Source organism: Protobothrops mucrosquamatus, unplaced genomic scaffold (genome assembly GCF_001527695.2).
Source record: "Protobothrops mucrosquamatus isolate PMUCROS unplaced genomic scaffold, P.Mucros_1.0 scaffold11865, whole genome shotgun sequence".
NCBI classification, from domain to species: domain Eukaryota; kingdom Metazoa; phylum Chordata; class Lepidosauria; order Squamata; family Viperidae; genus Protobothrops; species Protobothrops mucrosquamatus.
This window is the reverse complement of record NW_015397643.1, coordinates 2070-7303: the sequence shown is the minus strand read 5'-3', so window position 1 is coordinate 7303 and position 5234 is coordinate 2070. Positions and strand designations below refer to the sequence as shown.

At 34.5% G+C, this 5234-nt stretch overlaps 1 long non-coding RNA gene across 1 annotated transcript; it reads right to left on the bottom strand.

Moving 5' to 3' along the window:
- Nucleotides 1-1295: 1295 nt before the first annotated feature.
- On the bottom strand, nucleotides 1296-3815 carry LOC107301358. Its single transcript, XR_001549286.1, has 2 exons — nucleotides 3761-3815; nucleotides 1296-2189 (listed from the first exon to the last, which is right to left on the bottom strand). It is a non-coding gene; the product is annotated as an uncharacterized LOC107301358 (long non-coding RNA).
- Between the last annotated feature and the right edge of the window lie 1419 nt (nucleotides 3816-5234).

Below are 5234 nucleotides of genomic sequence, written 5' to 3'. Positions count from 1 at the left end.
AATGGTAATATATTTGTTTCTAAATTTCCCCTATTTCAATACATCTGTAAATTTGATCTGAACTGTTTGGAGAGTTTTAGTCTTTTAAAGGAACCACCATTAATGTTTTAAACAACTTTTGAAAAATAATAATCATCCCCTAATCATCTTTGTTGCTCTTCTCTGTACTCTTTCTAGAGTCTCAATATCTTTTTTACATCGTGGTGACTAAAACTGGATGCAGTATTCCAAGTGCGGCCTTACCAAGGCATTGTAAAGTGGTATTAATACTTCACGTATTAATGATATAATCACAATGAGCTTTTGAATATTTTGAACCTTACTTGAATTATTTGAGTACAAGAAAGAGAATTGGAATGACTGGAGGATATCACTTTTGTCATCTTGGTTAGATCACTTTCAGATCACTGTGACGCTAATTGGCACCAATGGGATCTGCAGGGAGGAGAGCTGAATTAAGATGGTTGTCTAAAGTGAACTTATGGATCCTCGATTCCCTGTGGGCATTTTTGCAATGTTCAATGATCCGGCAGGCAATTGAGTTGGGTATTTAGTTGATCTCCGGAATGCAGAAACAATGAAAACAGTTGGAAGGATTTCTCTAGAGAAACCACTCTCTGTATGTCAGTCTTTAGTCAAAGGATGACTGACAGATGGAGCATCATAGGAGATTCCTGGAAAAATGAGGGAACATGACTGGACAAAGACACCAACTCATATCTGGGCCTACAGCATAGTTGTAATGGTGGTGAAACATCTCCATTCTAACAGTATATGTGGATCATTTAGTAGCCCACAAGGTAAGTCATACAAAAAAAAAAGAAAAGCCATATAGGTCAGGATTACTTTTATTGTTAACAGTGATAGTAACAGAATCTTGCACATATGAATGTGCTTCTCACTTTATCTTCAGTTGAGTTAAGATGGTCTTGTCTTGAGATGTTTTCTCAAGTTACTTTCTTTGTACAGGTTCAAGGCCCATTTGTCTGTCCGTTGATATTATTGTATCATTACTAATACTTCAATATTAGTAATGCAATAATGAGATTTTTATATCTGCTTGTGAAGACATTGATCAGATTAAAAACAGATTCTGTACTTCAGGAGGTCAACTTTTTTTTTGTTGTATTATTATCCTGTTTGAGAAACTGTCTGTCCTTTTTAAGCCATCCCTATCTTAAGTTTAGAAAATCATTTAGAATTTCATTTGTAATTGAGCCACACATAGGTTGATTTAATTAAAAAAAAACTTAAATGCCTCAAATCACAATGTACCGAAAAAATGACACATTCAATACATATTTTGTGAAGTAATTTATTGCCCTCTCAAATAATTTTCCTCTTCACTGAACTCATGTCTGCTGAAGATGATAAAACAATTTAGTGAAAATACACATGACATCAGACATGCATATGCCTTTCTTTAAGGCTTTCTATGTAGTCATCATTAAGTGCAATTCCCTAGCATTTTCCAGTCATTCAACAGCATGGGTCTCTCCAAAATGACAAACCATTTTTTTTTAAAAAAAGCAAGTATCTATTATGGATATTCTCAGTTATAAAAAACAGAATAGTAGAGAAATACAAAATGCAAAGAAAGGTAGCAAGTATTTGGGTGGTGATGGTGGATGGAATATAGTATATCACATTTGGTATTAAGGTCTCATCATTGTATAAATGAGTGGCAGCATAATTAATATGCACACTTATATGCAAGCACAGAATCACCTAATTAAGAGAAACCTTTATGAAAAATATTCAAATTGTAAAAAAAAATTCAGTATTTGCATCAGATAAGTTTATCAAACCTAACATAAAGGATCTCTACCTGCAAAACTGAATTGAAATATACTTGACAGTCATTTGATCAGCCTACCAATTTATAAACTGTGCTTTGCTTGAAGTGCCTTGTAATCAACATCCACATAATGCGGGATAGCTTTTAAATGAAAGCAGAAGCTGGGATGTTTTCCAGCATTTATCACACTTTGAGAAGATTATGACAATGAAATATATGAGAAATCAAGGTTTCAATTCTTTTTAAAAGGGGAAAATATTTAGAGACGTTCTAGCTTTTCATTTAAGAATTCTTCGACGCTATCTGTATTCCATTTCAGGATGCTCAGTTCTTCGGCAATGTTCCCACTGTCGTCCAAGAGCTTCAGTACAGGATCAGAGCCGCGCACATACTATGGAGAAAAAACATATCTAAGGTTACTGTCTGTCTGGATTAAAAATATTCAGCCTATTTTGTTTGGTCAAACCTCGTCTCCCTTGCTAAAGTTCAAATGTCAGTTTTAGATTGAATTAATTATTGTAGCCTGTTGTAAATATGGATCTATTTATGTCGTGAAAAAAAGTCAAACACAGGCCTTTACTGCTTTATCTACAGTCAAAATTGGGTTAGTTAATTCAACTCTATGACGGATTGCAAGAAAATTCCATCACCAGAGATGAAAATTAGATTCAGCAGAATTATGTGGATCTTGCCATTAAATAAGGCAGAGCTGTACTTGGAGTAGAAAAAGATCAAGAGCCTATTTGAAAATGCAGTATTGAACATTCTACCTTCCTCCTATTCCATACTTCCTTATAAGATGTGAAACAATTTAAGCATAGAAATTTCTTTTTTTTTCCCCACTAAGTACAAAAATACTATGACAACTGGAGGGGAAGAGCATTAGAGAAGATAAAATATGTAAATACTGCTTGTGGTTATTACATATTTTTGTGCAGTCTGATCATGGGAGAGCTCTCTTGTGTGTGCTAAACTTTGAAACAGAGATGTTTGCTGATGTAAGATTACTCCTAACTTTTATGTTATTCAATGGAAAGCCTAATTTGTTTACTACTGAACTTCAAGGGAAAATCTCTTAGCAACTGGACTCATGGTGCTAACAGAATCTGAAGGCACTCTGATACCATCACATAAATCATATTCAAAAATCATTCTGTATATCAAAATATTGCCCTCATGTCTTTAAAATGTATAACGAATCAGTACAAGTTATTTTGTATCAGTTCAACATTCCTGCCTCCTTTAAAGTTAAATTTCTTTTTTATACAAGTAACTAACTCGCTATTTATTATTATTATTGATCAAACCTATCATTTGCATCTTGAATTCTTTATATTCTCTCTGAATCCATGTTTTATAGCCACCCTTCTATTACTAGTTGACCACAAAAAGGGAGAGTAAGAGAGCAAAAAATATGCAAACTTAACTATCAGCTATCAACCTTAAGAGCGATAAACATATTATGGTTATATGGTTGGTATGAATAAACAAGGATTTATTCCCTTGAGAAAGGAACTGCAACCAAAAACAAGGGGAAAATGTACAAAGAGGAACAAACTGTAAAAGAAAACTTGCTATACAAAGTTTTCTTACCAAAACAGGTACCATGACTTGTTCTGTATAAAATCTGGAAACCCGGGGTTGGAAAAAAGGTTTTCCTACCAGGAAAATCTTTGGACTCTCCCAACTTCCATTTTGCCCAGTGAACAAGGAGGGGTCTTTTGTTGTTGTTGTTGTTGGCAGGCACACTCTGAATGCTTGTAGAATATGTTCTCGGAAAGTGGTTAGAAAATGGCTGATCATGTTCCTGGCTTGTTTAGTTGAATGCCACTCTCTATGCACAAAATGTTTCTAAATGTCTTATAATACTTTATGCCAGACAAACGTAATATTTTATGAGGTTTTTTAAATTAAAAATAAAACAAAAAGGCAGTACCAAAACAAGTAAAAATTGGTCCTTACCTTAATCTGCAGTCCCCTGAACAGTTTGGGCTTGTCACTCTTGACAAAAGCTAGAATTCAAAAGAAAGAAAAAAGAATTCCAAATAGGTTTAATTTCTCCAGATAAATACTGTATCTGTTTTTAGGTATCAAGAGATTCATATTTTTACATACCAATTTTAAAATCTAATTGGGAGGCAAAAATGATTTTGGAATGCTACTCTGAACATTACATAATATTAAAGATAACTGAAGGAGAACAAATGCTCCTGAAGAAAATGGACAGCAATTGAATTTATGGTTAGTGCCACATGATATGAAAAAAGGGGGTACTATTAATCACTCTAAAGTGTTTATAGTAATTCCTTATTCATTTTTCTTACCTAATTTATAGATGCAATTCTTTTCCATGTTAATCATGTTTTATAGGTAGTCCTTGCCCAGCAACTATTTGAAGTTGTGATGGACCTTCCCAGAGCTACTTACCACCCTATTCCATGCATTCTGGGCACTTGGCAACCAGTGTGGATTAGTAGCGTTCTGCGGTCACATGACTACCATTTTTGGCAGGCTGGTTTCCACCGTTTACTGCTGGTTTCCAGCAAAAACATGACCACTGAAGAAGATGGGTTTGTTTTATGGCTGTGGTATTTGCTTAGCAATCACAACCACAATGACTGCCACAAACAAGGACATAAATTAGGCGCTGTGACATGGTGACCCACTTAATGACTACCACGACTTACAACTATAATTACAGGCTCAATTGCAGTCGTATATTAAGCACTACCTATACCTATACTATAGTATATTCATAGCCATAGTATTCTACTCTATTGTCTTGACCAGTGTATGAGTACTAAGTCACCTGCATGTAGATAAGGAAGCAGAGAGGTAGCATCAGAAATCTGGGCCCTGCATGTGAGTTATTTGGCTAGATTTGTATATAATACTAAACCATGACTTAACAAAGGTCTGATGAATAACACACAGCTATTTATTTCTCAAATTTATTTATGTGCCATGGATTTGTAATTGCCTCGTGCCATGGATTTGTAATTGCCTCATAGCAATCTTTAAAAAAGAAATAAAACAGATCTATCAGCAGATCTAAATAAGCAAACTAAAAAATTCAAGAAACAATAATGCATTAACAAATAAAAACCAATTCCAGATAGCAATCAATGTCCAAAGGCCCTTTAAAAGAGTTCAGCCTTCACAAACGTCCGGGAAATCATTCCTAAGAGGGTCGAATCGGCTTCTAGAGAGAGGATGTTTCACAATATGGGTTGGAAAAGAAGTCGTGTTGGAAAAAAACAATAATTTTTTTGGCTCTTCTCCCCTTCATCTCACAAACATTGGCTGGATTTATATATAATTCAAAGTGATGAAGGATGGTATATCAACCACAATGTCTAAGTTCACACAGTATGCTAAATCAAATCCAAACAAATCCTATTATGTGTAATACAATGAGTAAACTCAGCAACAATCT